Here is a 14,829-nt window from a genome sequence, read left to right as displayed (position 1 = left end):
ACCTTCATAATGATTGAACATAATTGTGAACATTTAGCACTTTGATTTGGCTACATTAATCTACACAGTGGCAAAGATTTTACAGTCATATGCAAAAGGAAATAAATCAAGTATAGAAATTGAGTAAATAACATTTGGACTGTTTAAAGAATTGGGCCACAATTTTACAATTTTAAGGTTTGGGGTGGGTATTGGAGGTGGCTTAGGGATGATGGGGGCTGGTGAACCTGCATGGACCCACAATGGCTCAACAGCTCGACATGGGCCATTTTATTGATGGTGGGAAGCAGGCAATCGCCCAGTTCCAGGTGAGTGGACAGCTAATTTCCATTACTAAAGGTTTACTTAGGGGCTATGAGGCAGTACTTTCGGTAAATTGATCCCCTGCTCCATCAGGAAGCTGCCTTCTTCATCAACATTGTCTCTGTTTGGAAATATGCATTCGTACACTGCACTCTGCCACAGTCATGTGACTTCTGTCATTGCTTTCAGTTTGGAGACTGGAGGAGCAACAGCTGAAATTGGCCATAGAGTGGACAGGGAGAAGATGTTTCCAATTGGACAGATTACAACTCGACGGCACAGCCTTGTAGTGAAGGGAACGTTAGGACTGAGATAAGGGGGAGTTTCTTCAGCCAGAGGATGGTGGATCTGTGGAACACATTGAAGAAGAAAGCTGTGGAGGGAAAGTCATTTCGATATTTGATTTATAAGGGGATTACTGGTTATGGGGAGAAGGCAGAAGAATACGGATAAGAAATATATCACCACGATCAAATGGCAGAGCAGATCTCAATGGGCTGAATGGCCTGATTCTCATCCTATATTTTATGATTACGGCCATTCAGCCTCTTGACTTCACTCTGCCATACAATGAGATTGTGGCTGACCAGCTTGTGTTTTGAGTTACACTTTCCCACCTACCTGGATAACATTTGATTCCATTGTCTAACAAAAATCCATCTACCTTAAAAATATTTAGTAATCTCACTTCCATGACCTTCTTTGGGCAGAGAAGTCAAAGAGCAGCCTCAGGTTCTGTGTTCAGAAATACAATTGATTTTTATTTGAGCTCTTCACCATACATTTGGGAGAGGCCAGAGATCACTCCAAATCTGGCCTTCTTGTGGGGCCCAGTCACCTTCTTATTCCAGCTCAGATCGGAAGAGACATCAATGTCATTCTGATTTCCCCAATGGGATACATTTTTATGCACTTAACATTAAAACAATTACATACAACATTGTCATTGTTCCTTCCCCCTTACTCTATACATTCCAACCTGGGAAACATGTGATCAATGTTGAACACCCTTATTAACAGTCCTAGGTTCCCCATGACTTCAGACATTGCAACCATCAGGCCTTAGAATCTTACAATCCATCCCATTAATTCACATTCCAAAGTAACTTCTGACGTAGAAAGTTCCAAAGTTGTGCCACCCACTCATGGGGAAAAAAAAGTCTCCCTTTGTTCTGAAAGGGAGGTTTCTAATTTTAAAGTGTTCCCTCATCAGGATTCACCCACAAGATGAAGCTATTAAAGTTGCACATAGAACATATGTAAGAAGTACGCACTGAAATTGTGTGCACTTGAAAGCAATATGGGAACTGGGTTTTGTAAAAAACTGCAAGAAAAGTGATTAGAACTACTGTCTGCAACTTTGAACCACTGGGAATGTCAAGGTTTATTTAATTTTTCAATCCTTGTTCCTGTGGAGATGGAAAGTGATGTGACAGAGAACTGGACTTTCTTCTAGACTCAGGGGCAAACAATGAGACAATCACAGGGTTGAACAGAAAACTGAATAAATAAGAGTAACAATTATGTTAACAGAGCTTTGGAAGGATTATTACAAAAGACAATACTGCACCCTAAGTTCATTGAGGAGAAGTACAGCCAGTCTAGAGATATACTGAAGGCTTTGAAAACCTGCTATCAATATTAGACAACAAATTTAACATCAAAGCTTGGGAAAAGAGAGAAAATTTTAATCAAATGTCCAGATGAATTCTGAGAATTTGAGCAACTGAATGATCACCTGCTCAGAGATAAGATTGTTTTAAGATTAAGAGATACTCCATGAAAACACACTGCTGAAAGAAAAGAAACTGACTCTCAAGAAAGTTAACAATATGTGCAGAAACTCTGTGCAGTTACTCCACGACCACCTGATGAAGGAGCAACACTCCGAAAGCTAGTGCTTCCAAATAAACCTGCTGGACTATAATCTGGTATTGTGTGATTTGTTAACTTTGCAGAAATTCTGAGGTTGTTTATTAGCAGTTAGGGAATGTTGTTGGGAGAATGGATGTGAGTTTGCATTATGCTGAGACACAGTGCAGGCCTGAACAATACAATGTATAAAAGGAAGAAATATATATATATATGTAGAAAGACCTGTAGAAAGACCAAAGTACAGAATGTAGCAATTGCAGACAGCACAACATGAATGGAAAAAAAAAACTGTGAGGCACTGGAAGGGTTAAGTCTGAAGAGCACCAACTAATATTATGTCGTCATTTGGATCTAGAGGAGAGAACAGTTCTGTATGCCAAAGGAGATAGATCTTGGTGTCCCCCATAGCTTTTTTTATATCTTCCTAATCAACCTGCTCAGGAGATGTTATGACACACCTCCTGACGGGACCTGAACCTAGGTCCTCTGGCTCAGAGGTACAGACATTACCATTGCACCCACCCAGAGCCTTAGCAACAATGCTTGCCATACCAATATAATTTGTACTTGATTGCTATCAAGCAGTAACCTACCTCTTATTTAGGCTAAACGACTCTTCTCTTGAAACTACAAAGCGATTCTCCTGCACTATGCTAGAAAAATCAGGCCCTTTACATTGCAATGCAAAAGGAGGACCTGACTTTTCCTTCACAAAGGTGACTGTGTTAAGCAATGGTTCAGATTCCAGTGAGGTTTGAAGAAATCTTCAGACACCGCTCTAAGCAGGGTTCACATTCTGACAGCCAGCAGCTGGGAAAGCTGCAAGGTTGAAAACACACAACTCAATCTACAATCAATGGTAAAAAGCATCTCAGACCTGATAACAGATATACAGAAGAAGAAAGTATCAACCAGTAGCTACATGAAGCTGAAACATTAATCACTCTTAGCTTACACAGATTCCATTGGAGGCCGTTGAACTGCATGAACAGTCCCAAATCAAGATTCAGCCAGCGAGTGACTGGACTTCAGAGGCTTTGAGAGTAAGATTGAAATCCTTGGTGGACAAAGGGGGAGACTTTAAACATATGGTGCAGTTACAGGCTGAGAAAGCTAGAAGTCACTGGAGTAGTTACAGCTGACAGCAAGCAATGTAGCCATTGTGGGTGTGCCCGAATAAGATGTGACTGCTAAAGTGAAATTGAGGACACAAGCAATTAAAAAGCGAGAAAGGAGCAAATTAGAAGCATGAATAGATAAAGTCTCGCAGAAGAAAGTTAGAAAGCTATTAAGGCCACAGAATAAAGTGGAAGGCCTTTATTTAAAATGTAGTAAATCTGCAGAATTTATTAAGATTGCAGGCCACAGGATTCGTCCTAGAAATATCCATGAAGCAATGGGGAATATTAGTAACATCACAAACAAAACAAATCATTTAGAAAACTCTGGTAAAGAGAATTGATTCGTCTTAAGAGGGCCACTAAGAGGGATTTATTCTGTTAAGCCATTAGGAAGACATGATCGTCTTTAAAGTCACAGGCATTAGGACTCACTCAATAAAGATGTTAAGAGAACACAATTGTCTTTAAAGCCATGGACAGCAGGATTCTTTTGAAAAAGCTGTTTAAAGAGACAAAAGTCATTTATTAGGCTATCAAGGGAAGAGAATCATTTATCACACATGCAGAAAGGTGGGGATCCTCCATTTTCACAATGTAACAGGAGAAAATCCTCCAGTACAGTCACACACAATAGCAGCATTGTCAAACCAAATAATTCAAATCAGTTCAGGCAAGGGAAAAAAAAGCAAGATTGAAATGAAGCAGAAATAAGATTCTTGAAAATAGGGAACATTAGTTATCATGTTTGGAAAACAGCAGAAAAAATATTGCCAGGAGACTTCATTTCAGATATGGGCCAAATAGAACACACATGGCTAAAACCAAGAGGAGGCAATGTCTCTCTACCAGTAATCTAGCACCACAGGCTAATGTTTGGAGACATGAGTTTAAATGCTGCCATGGCAAATGGTGAAATTTTAATTCAATAAAATTTGTCAGGTCAAGGATGACAATGATTGTCATTTAACAAAATGATCTGGTTCACCACTTTCATTCTGTCATCATTACCTGGTCTGGTCCACATGTGATTCAGATTCTGTCCAATGTTACAGATTCTTAATTGCCATTTGAAATGACTCTAGCAAGCCATTTAGAATGACAGATAATTGGGGACAGGCAATAAATGTTGAACTATCCAGCAATGTCCACAGTTAATGAACAAAACAAAAAAAATTCTTAACATACAGAGCTAATTCTAAACTAGACATTAAACCAGAAACCTGATCAGCAAAAACACTTTTGTATTCATCAGGACTATTGCTCAATAAGGCATAAAATAAATAACAAATAGTTTTGATGAAGTTCTGGAAGTTTTTGACAATTAGTTTAACTTTAGAACAAATAAAAACAAATCTTAAAAGAGCAAGATTTAACAGAATAGTTAAACATCTAGGGGAATCCACAGATAATTTCATTAATGATTTCTACAGATTCATGGGACACTATGACTATGGAAGTCAGAATTCATAAGAGACATAATCGTTGTTGGAATTATTGATGAGTGTTTGTCAGGTTTGTTTTATTATTTATTCAGGAGATGTGGGTTTCATTGGCTGGAGCAGCATTTATTGCTTATTTCTAATTGCTCTTGAGAAGGTGGTGGTGACCAATTGTTAGAAGCATACTCTTGAGTTGCAAAACTTTTATTATGTGATTTCTGGAAACTCATAAGAGATCAAAGAGAACATTGAGAGAAAAGCTTTTAAGAAGTGAAAGAGTCAATTGCTTTGTGGCCTAAAATTTTTAGAAAAGCAAACAAGGATTTTGGAGGGGCCGCATTGCTGGAGCTTGCCTAGCACCTGATCCTGAGCTGAAGTTGCTGTGTCTTCCAGTTCATTGCCATGGCCAGTCGTAAAAAGATCTCAGTTGGATGAAAGCTGGCAATGAGGAAAACATTTCCCTTTCAGTCAGTAGAGGGAAATTAATCGCTAAGTCAAAACCAGCTAACAGTTGGTTCTCTTGCAATTAAGTAGTTGAATCTGAAATCTGGAGTAAAGATTTCCCATCACTGTGCTACTGACAGCAACTTGATTTCATCAACAGGAAATCAAAGAACTATGCAAAGTCAACTCATTCTATTCTTTTTAATTGAGATTCTTGATCTACATTGTTGGTGTACAATGGCACTTCATTTGGTCTTTGAGAGGATATGGACCACATGGTGGCAAGTCAAGATGCTTCAATTCCTCCCTTTTATCTAGCAAGTAAATCAAGGCATCCATGGCTTGAGCATCCTTAATGGTCCCTTTATCCTGTATGAACTGATCGTTCTGTTGGGCCTGGCTTTCCATGTAACTACCAAACATTGCATAATGGCAACCATGTACTTCCATGCCAGGGCAAACTCAGGGCAATGCAAAACCTGGAAAACTGGTACTGTGCATTCATCCAAAGAATCATAATAAAATTCTGATGAGATCCCACTAGCCCATTGAAAAAAGTTTGCTGAAAAGCCTTACTACCCTGGATATGAAGGACGTATACCAGCAAATGAAGTTTGATGAAAGCAGCAGATTTCTGACAATGATTCTGGATGCCAGTTAGAGGCTACAGTCAGCTGTACATGCTGTTTGATACTTCTACTGCTTCAGATGATTTCAATGCAGACTGCATGAGATAGTCACTGGAACTGTTTGTAGATGGTCTGCTAGTCTACAGATGTGGAGGTATGATGGAAGCAGTCATTGCAGATCATGATCAGAATTTTGAGTGACTGCTGGAGAGAGCTTATCAAGTGAACCTGAAAATGAACAAAAAGTGCAATTGAAGATGTGTGAAGTCAGGGACCTAGGTCAGCTACGGATAGTGAGTGGGCATCACCCTTATCCTGATAAGGCAAGAACTGTCATAAGGATGCAACAGGTATGAAAGCCATGTATCAGTATTTGATTTGTGAACTATCTGCCAAAATTGTTACCTAATTTGTCATCAGAACGTGAACCTGTGTGCAGGGTTTTTGTTTTGCTATGGGGGTGGACAGGTATTAGGGCACAGAACAAAAAGCAGTTTTCACTAAGCTCAGTCAACAACTGACAACAATACTCAAGTACAAAGACATCAATCATGAGGTTATCGAGTGATGTCAGTGAGAGGGGACTTGAAACAATGTTCATGCAGCAAGGACAAACAGTTTTGTCTGTAGCCAAACCAATAATGCAAACTGAATGATGTGCCCTGGATGTGAAGTAGGAGCATCAGCCGAGGGAATGGACAGACCCTGGAGGAACAGCCAACAACAACTCATAAGGTGCTATGAAAAGAACTGAATACTTTTAAATATTATGTATGCAATTATTGTGCAAGAATGGATCAAAGTGGGACAGATTCCAATGAACTAATAGTTTTTATTTATTTGTAATGATTCTTTTTTTTTAAATAGACCTTTTTTGAAACTGTGGATGTTTGGAGTAGCCTATCTGCACACTTTTATTTGCAGTAGTCATGTGATCACAGATACTGCTGCTTTCAGTTTAAAGAGAAGCGATTAAATCTCGTGCACAGCCTCCCACCAACAGCTGAAGGGAAAGATGTTTATGAAACAAAGAGAGGGCTGCAGGTAGTGAAGGTAGCCTCTGTGATTCCTACATTTTTTCCTGAAATGCCCACTGGCCCTGTAAATCTTTTTGAAAGCTCTTTTTCATCTGCCTGAAGGAAGGTCCACGTTTGCTGTCTGCCTCAGCAGCAGCTAGTTTATCAGGCAATGCTGCTGAGGCTGCGTAATGGCAGTCTCATTCCAGCAGTACCTGTGGGGAGCAGACTGACATCCTTAAATAGAATCATTGTCCCAACAACAGCAGCCATGACAGTAGCATCTAACTGTAGTCTGTGATCATAGAACCATAGAATCATAGAAATGTACAGCATGGAAAGAGACCCTTCGGTCCAACCCATCCACGCCGACCAGATATCCCAACCCAATCTAGTCCCACCTGCCAGCACCCAGCCCATATCCCTCCAAACGCTTCATATTCATATACCCATCCAAATGCCTCTTAAATGTTGCAATTGTACCAACCTCCACCACATCCTCTGGCAGCTCATTCCATACACGTACCACCCTCTGCATGAAAAAGTTGCCCCTTAGGTCTCTTTAATATTTTCCCCTCTCACCCTAAGCCTATGCCCTCTAGTTCTGGACTCCCCAATCCCAGGGAAAAGACTTTGTCTATTTATCTTATCCATGCCCCTCATAATTTTGTAAACCTCTATAAGGTCACCCCTCAGTCTCTGACACTCCAGAGAAAACAGCCCCAGCCTGTTCAGCCTCTCCCTATAGCTCAGATCCTCCAATCCTGGCAACATCCTTGTAAATCTTTTCTGAACCCTTTCAAGTTTCACAACATCTTTCCGATAGGAAGGAGACCAGAATTGCATGCAATAATCCAACAGTGGCCTAACCAATGTCCTGTACCGCCACAATATGACCTCCCAAATCCTGTACTCAATACTCTGACCAATAAAGGAAAGCAAAGCAAACGCCTTCTTCACTATCCTATCTACCTGCGACTCCACTTTCAAGGAGCTATGAACCACACTCCAAGGTCTCTTTGTTCAGCAACACTCCCTAGGATGTTACCACTAAGTGTAGAAGTCCTGCTAAGATTTGCTTTCCCAAAATGCAGCACCTCGCATTTAACTGAATTAAACTCCATCTGCCACTTCTCAGGCCATTGGCCCATCTGGTCCAGATTCTGTTGTAATCTGAGGTAACCCTCTTCGCTGTCCACTACGCAGCAGAACCCCAGTAGCCTGCAAAGAAGTCCCAGTTATAGTGAATGCCAGGAGTTTAACAAAGTTGAAATGTGATTTCTCTTAGAAATAATGACTTTAAGCATTTCCCTTGACTGTTTGTCAAATTTGTTCTCTAATAAATTGTTTGATTGAACACCAGATTGCGATGAAGAATTGAATTGAATTGATAGTGCAGCAGACTTGCTTCCCTTCTATTACTCAACTCTCGTTAAAAGGTTGGGAACCTCCCCCACTAATTTTACAGGATTTAGCCTGCAGCCATGTGACAGCCAGGAGAGCAGGAGCATATAGGTGGAGGGATCAGCTGCAATGGCTCAATGGATTCCTCGATCTGCCGAATTATGGTTTGAAGACCATCAAATCCAGCCCAATCTACGGGTATTGTGGGAATTACTAGTACCTATTCTATTTCACAGACATAGGCTTTTGGTTGGACTTCTACAAATACTGTTGGCTGTGGACAACAACTGTCTTTCTCAGAACAACTCACTATATATTTTACATGAGAACTTTAGGCTCTGGGCGGAAATTGAAGGAGCCACTGTGTGGTAGCATGGTGAAAAACAGTAAGTTTAAGAAGAAGCTGTCAGAGATTTGGAGAGTTTTAGCAGGTTAAAAGTCAAAAGAGTGCAGTGGCAAGATGGCTGTAGGTTCTGCTGCAGCTGATGGAGTTTTGGAACACTGGACTAGAGTCAGTAAAGCGCAGAATGTCTACTGGTACATAAAAGCAGAAAATATTGTAAAATACAGTGAGGGCTGTAAATCAATTTGCATGTTAGAATAAAAATTTTGAAGCAGTGTCTTGCAAACAGAGAAATGGTTAGAGAGGAAGAGAAAGCTGTTGTGTGTGTGAAATCGAGTTCCAATTCAGTTGGAATTGGTGCACCACAAGGTTAAAAAGTTTTATTTAACTTTGCCATATTTTGTCTATCAGAAGAGTTCTGTTCTACTATGAAACCAGAGTCAAGTTTAATTTTTGTTATTGCCTGCATTTAGACTGCAATTTAAATTTTGACCTCCAACTTGGCTTAGCTGACCTGTTAAGAGGCTGGCAGTGTTTCAAGCAACTTTAAGCTGACTAATCAGATGAGGTGTTCAGCTATTCAACAAGCTACAAGTAACATTACAGCCTAAAACATGTAGTCAATGCTACCAATATCCGAGACAGCTTCCTTGCAGATCTGTAAATGTTGCTGTGCCATTTGCTCACTGCCACAGGACTCTATTGGAAGTGGAAACTTGAAAATAATGAAAATAAATTCTGTGTGGCAACAGACTTGAATGAAAATAGCATGCACTGAGTCAATTTCCTTTCTCATTACTCAGTTCAGTGCATCAATACAATCAAATGAGAACAGCAATTTCCACTCAAGCTGCATATATTGGGGGAGCTTATCACACATTGTGGTAAGGCTGAAACAATTTAGATATAAAACACTTCAATCAAATAATAATTGCAGCAGAATGCTAAGATTATTTCAGTTTTCAACAAAAAATAAATTACTTTGTTACAAATGAATAAAAATAAAGGCAGGTGCATAAGACTAAATGCTAAATGACTAAATCTGCACAATTTATTAATAGGGTTGAGTGACTCCAATTCGTTTATGACTTTCTAAAAGAGTAAAATCACTATCAGCACACTTTCCAAACCACTAGAAAGGCTCATGGTCAGGTTCAATTAACTTCCTTCAGAATCAATTAATTATTGTACACTAATTATTGAAATATTGAATGCTATATCAGGATACTCACTTGGGATAATTACTGAGTATGATAGTGCTCATGCAACATTAACATATGTAGAGAAATTATACAGTCACTGCCACCGCTGTGGATTAATAATGGCAGCTGTGCTGATACTTAGTCAAATCTCTCATGCTGTAGTGCCAGCTCTTCAAGTCAAGTATAAAATGATGCCAACAATTTTTGTAATATAAGTAATAAAACACTGCTGAAAATATTGAAATAAAAGTATTTCAGTCAACTATAATGTCATGTAATTCTTTTTAAAAAAGGAAGATAGCAAAAGTGTCTTTTAAGATTTATTTATGAGCATAAACCTGATGGGAAGGATTCTAGGATGTATTGCGAGGGTGTAGGAGAGAATATTGTGTGTGAGAAGATCAATAATCGGTGGCTAGGTTGTGGTAATGTGAGGGTGGATGGATGGATGTTGTGGAGATTTTTAATGACCTTTAGGAATGAAGGAACATTTATGCATAACATGAATAGCAACCATAATAAAGGTGCATGTCATTTGAAGAAAATACATTTGTTTTCCTTTATTAATACTAAAAGTCATATCTTCCTGGTGGCAAACTTTAAATCACATGTGGTTGTTTCAGTAACAGGAATGAAAGTTGAACCAAGAGTATGCATCAAAAATGCTGAGAGTTTAATTCTTTTTCCTGGCAATCTACTTACATGGAACAAGTATCCTTAAAGCCAATTTAATCTTTCAAAATTAAATAATCAGAACTCAGGGAACTGATTTTCTACACTTAGTCATAACAGCTCCTCAACAGTCAGCACTGCTCAGTCTTGAATCTGACATATAATTAGATTTGTACCTCATTATAAGCTATTTAGCCAGTTCTTTCATTCCTTTTATCAATTCCACACGTATAACTCCATCGAGATGAAATCTGTAGCACTGTTGGTCACACGTTTACTTTAGTTAAAATGTTGAAGTAAATCAGGAGAAAAAGTACCAGATAGTAACTTATTTGAATATCACACCAACTCTGTACATAAATAAGATTGTAATTCTTTTGGTATTTTTGCCCCTGACAATTAACTTTTTCCACTTTCAGGCTAGGAACCAAGTCCAACATGATAACCGAAAGCCCATCACAGGCTGTAATGACAAACATCAGATTATCTTCCTGAACTACATTATTTACCAGACTTCTTAAATATCTTTCATCCAATCAGTTGCACTTAGGTGGATCTTGGGTGCCAAACAGCTTCTAATAAGGAAGTGTCTATCAGAAGAATGAACCTGACATCCATATAGAGAATATATGACATTGGTATTTGTAAAATTAGTCAACTCCCAGTTTATAGCTGAGGGTACCAAAAAATAGAATTTACTCATTTTTTTTCTGCATGTAGTATTTACAACCATTTTGATATATTTATGCTGTTGGCAGCAACATTATTTGATTCATTATCCATGTTGATGCTTGATTATTCATTTATCAAATATATGTTTTTTTGGTAGAATAGAACTCAAGTATTGCTGGGAAAAGTACACAGTTCGGCAGATAGCATTCAATCATCATCAACTGCTGTATTCTTCATGGCAACACCTCTACCAATCAGAGTTCACTTGCCAAACCAATCAGCATTCTTCTATTGTACAGTATGTACAGTATGTGTGTATATATATATATATATATATATATATATAATTCTCCTCTAATTGATACACACAGAACTAATAACAAGAGTCAGATACAAAGCTTCAACAAAATGTCTTTTTCAGTGATATCAAATTTACCTTTGTATTCATGGAAGAAATACTTATGGGAATTGTCGTAAGGTGCATTTGTAGTGCAGCCATCAAGTTGAATATATACTAGAGCACAGAGTTCCCACCTGACAGAAGTCTAGCACTTCTATACGTTTATATTGAGTTGAGATAAGTTTAAGCCAAGAACTTGTGAAGCATGTTAAACAAGGTTTACTGTGTGCATGTAAAAGTTGAGCTTTCCAGTCCAAATGTGTTGGCAAAAAAAGGGTCAACCTCTACAGGATGGGCTTGAATCTATGCCAGTTCCTGGGAATGCCAATTGATGAGACCTCCTTGAGGATTGCTGGCCGTGGTTCTGAAATCAGCCAGCCATTACTGCCAAGTTGACTGTTTCAATGAAAATAAATTGTGAATATGATTCACTAGAAATATATTCTCACTAGCCCTACTCCATACTTAAACCACCACAGGCATATGAAAAATCAAGGATTCGGGGGAAAATGTCAGGGATTGACATGCATGCATGAATATGAAAAGCAAAGGACTTTTAGTAAAAAGTTAGTCGTCAACTTTTAGACTGGGTGGATTACTACATGAGAATGTATGGTATATAGCATGGTTTATCAAACCAAATGCCAGTGACCACTTTTCCAAGGAGTCTCACTCTGGTTCACATTGGATTCTGGGGAAGTTTTGTCTCTAGATTTGCACTGTTAATAGTACAATTGTTGATACAATGCCAAAATTGTTTTGCACCATTTCTAAATTTGCTGTGCAACTGAACACTTAGTGGCTTGTAACTTTAGAAACAACTGGGGTTAAATTGGATTACACTAGTAATGTAAAATGGGCTTATGGTGAATCAGTCAGCCTTTTAAAGCTGTGCCTCATTTCCTTTCCCACTGACTTCAGTCCAATGTCAATTTGCTACAGTCTAAGTTGTTGTGATAGCAGTAGACAGAATCTGTCCATAAGAAAAAAGGTTATTGCCATCTATTTTCTTGAAACTCTTTAAAAATATGTTGAAGGCAATATATTCCTAAGTATTGCTTTTCAGTAAATTAGTGCCAGTAGAAATGAATTCCTGTTAATCTTAGCACAGTTAATTTAAAGAAAATGTGAGTCAGTGAATTTCAATGCAGACAATTTACCCTGTGAACTGATTTCCAGTTCATCATAGACCGAATGAAAATCTGCTTCACTTCTGACAGCTGTTAAGTTGCCTAAGTGGGATCATTTGAAGCTATCTCAGTTCAATACTACCCCCAGATTTGCCATTCTTGGCACTAAACCAGCAATCTTATTCTGATTAGAAGGACAGATGGTGTGGAAAATTGAAATGTCACACTGGTTCAATAGTGCATGTTTTTCCTGAGACTAGAGATTTTGTTATGCTGGTATTAGATCTAACATGTGCCAAACCTGGCTGGGGAGAACTTGGATACACAAATGTGAACATTGTCAGTTAAAGTGGTCTTCTTTTACCTGACTGAATACACTGACATAAAAACAGCTTAACACTGTGCACTTCTCGGTGACATGCTGAAAACCTGAATTTGATCTCAAAACAAGTGTTATCTGATTGGAAGAGGTGATAAATGTAGGAATGTTATTTGGGTCATTAAATGCGGCAACTATATGGATGCATTTCTGATTATTTCCTCGAGTCAGTAATTTCTGCCAAAGTTATTAATGTTTGTTAGTTAATTGAAACACCAACCAAACAAACCTCTGATTGCAATTACAATAGTGCTATACATAGCATCTAAAACAACAACTCCTGTGCAGTGTCAAGGCAGAAATAATTTGATTTTATACTATTAAGACCTGGTGTATTTATTGAACATTTTGGCTTTTTCAACTTTATTCAATGATTGTAGGGTTGAAACAAGATGAGAAATTGTTTGTATTAATTAGTGAGATACAAACACCAAAAGAGAGAAATATGAAATGAGTTCTAGTAATTTCTCAACATATCCCATTACATTACCATGGGTATGTGAGATACGTTAGACAAGAAAACTGAAAATGAATCAATGCTTTTTCAACAACTGTATCAGCTTCATTCCTCAACTAATCCCATTACTGTAAACAATATAGCTCCATGACTTAGTTGCAACATTATGTTCCATCAGTTAGTTCTTATTTATGTTTATTACTTTGCATTTTCTTCTGTCACAGATCTATTAGTTATTATTGTTTTTGATTAGTTCAATCCTAAAAGTCTTCCACACATTTCCATCTTGTTATGCATCCTTGTCAATTACTCCTGCTGTCTTGTTGAGTTGACTCATTCTGTGGGTTGGTTCTTGAGTCCCAATCATTAGTTAATGATTCCTGTGGTTTGGTTTTTAAGAGTCTACTTGTTCGCTGATTACAGATACAGATCTTTATTTTTGTCCTCAACCTTGCCCATCACTTTAATTCTGTACATTGCTATGTCAATTAGTTCTGTCCATTTTGTTATAGTTCTTACAACGCCATATTAGTTCTAGCATTAAGGCTATAATTTAGTTTGCTATTCTTGAGTTTGTTTCAGAGGAATGGTACATTGTTGCTGTGATTTTGTGGTTCTTCAATTTGGTCTTGTTTACTGTTTGAAAACATGATAGAAAGGGGACTTTGCTTGACCTAGCATGAGGGAATAAGGTGGCTTAAATGCAACATTTTTCAATTTGAGGGGGAGGCAATTACCTAATGGTGTTATCACTGGACTATTAATCCAGAGAAAGTGAGGAATGCAGATGCTGGAGATCAGAGTCGAAATGTGTAGCACTGGAAAAGCACAGCAGGCCGGGCAAGATCTGAGGAGTAGGAAAATTGATGTTTTGGGTATAAGCCCTTCATCAGGAACATGGGGTGAGGGAAAGGGGGATGAGAGGTAAGTAGGAAGGTGGGGGTAGGACTGGGGGGAAGGTAGCTGGGAAGGTGATAGGTCAGTGCAGATGGGGTGATGATGATACATCAGAGCAGAGGGTGGAGCAGAGAGGTGGGAAGGAAGATGGGCAGCTAGGACAGGTCAAGAGGGCAGTTCCAAATTGGAAGGTTGGATCTGGGATGAGATTGGATCCAGCTGCTGTGCTTTTTCAGTGCCACACTTTTTGACTATTAATTTAGAGACCCAGATAATGTTCTGGGGATCCGAGTTCGAATCCTATCATGGCAAAGGGTGGAATTTGAATTCAATTCAAAAATATCTGGAATTAAGTTGAATGATGACTGTGAATCCATTGCTGTTGGAAAAAAACATCTTGTTCACTCATGTCCTTTAGGGATGGAAACTGCCATCTGGTCTGGCCT

Source organism: Hemiscyllium ocellatum, chromosome 22, assembly GCF_020745735.1.
Source record: "Hemiscyllium ocellatum isolate sHemOce1 chromosome 22, sHemOce1.pat.X.cur, whole genome shotgun sequence".
NCBI lineage: Eukaryota > Metazoa > Chordata > Chondrichthyes > Orectolobiformes > Hemiscylliidae > Hemiscyllium > Hemiscyllium ocellatum.
Note: the sequence above shows the minus strand (reverse complement) of the source record.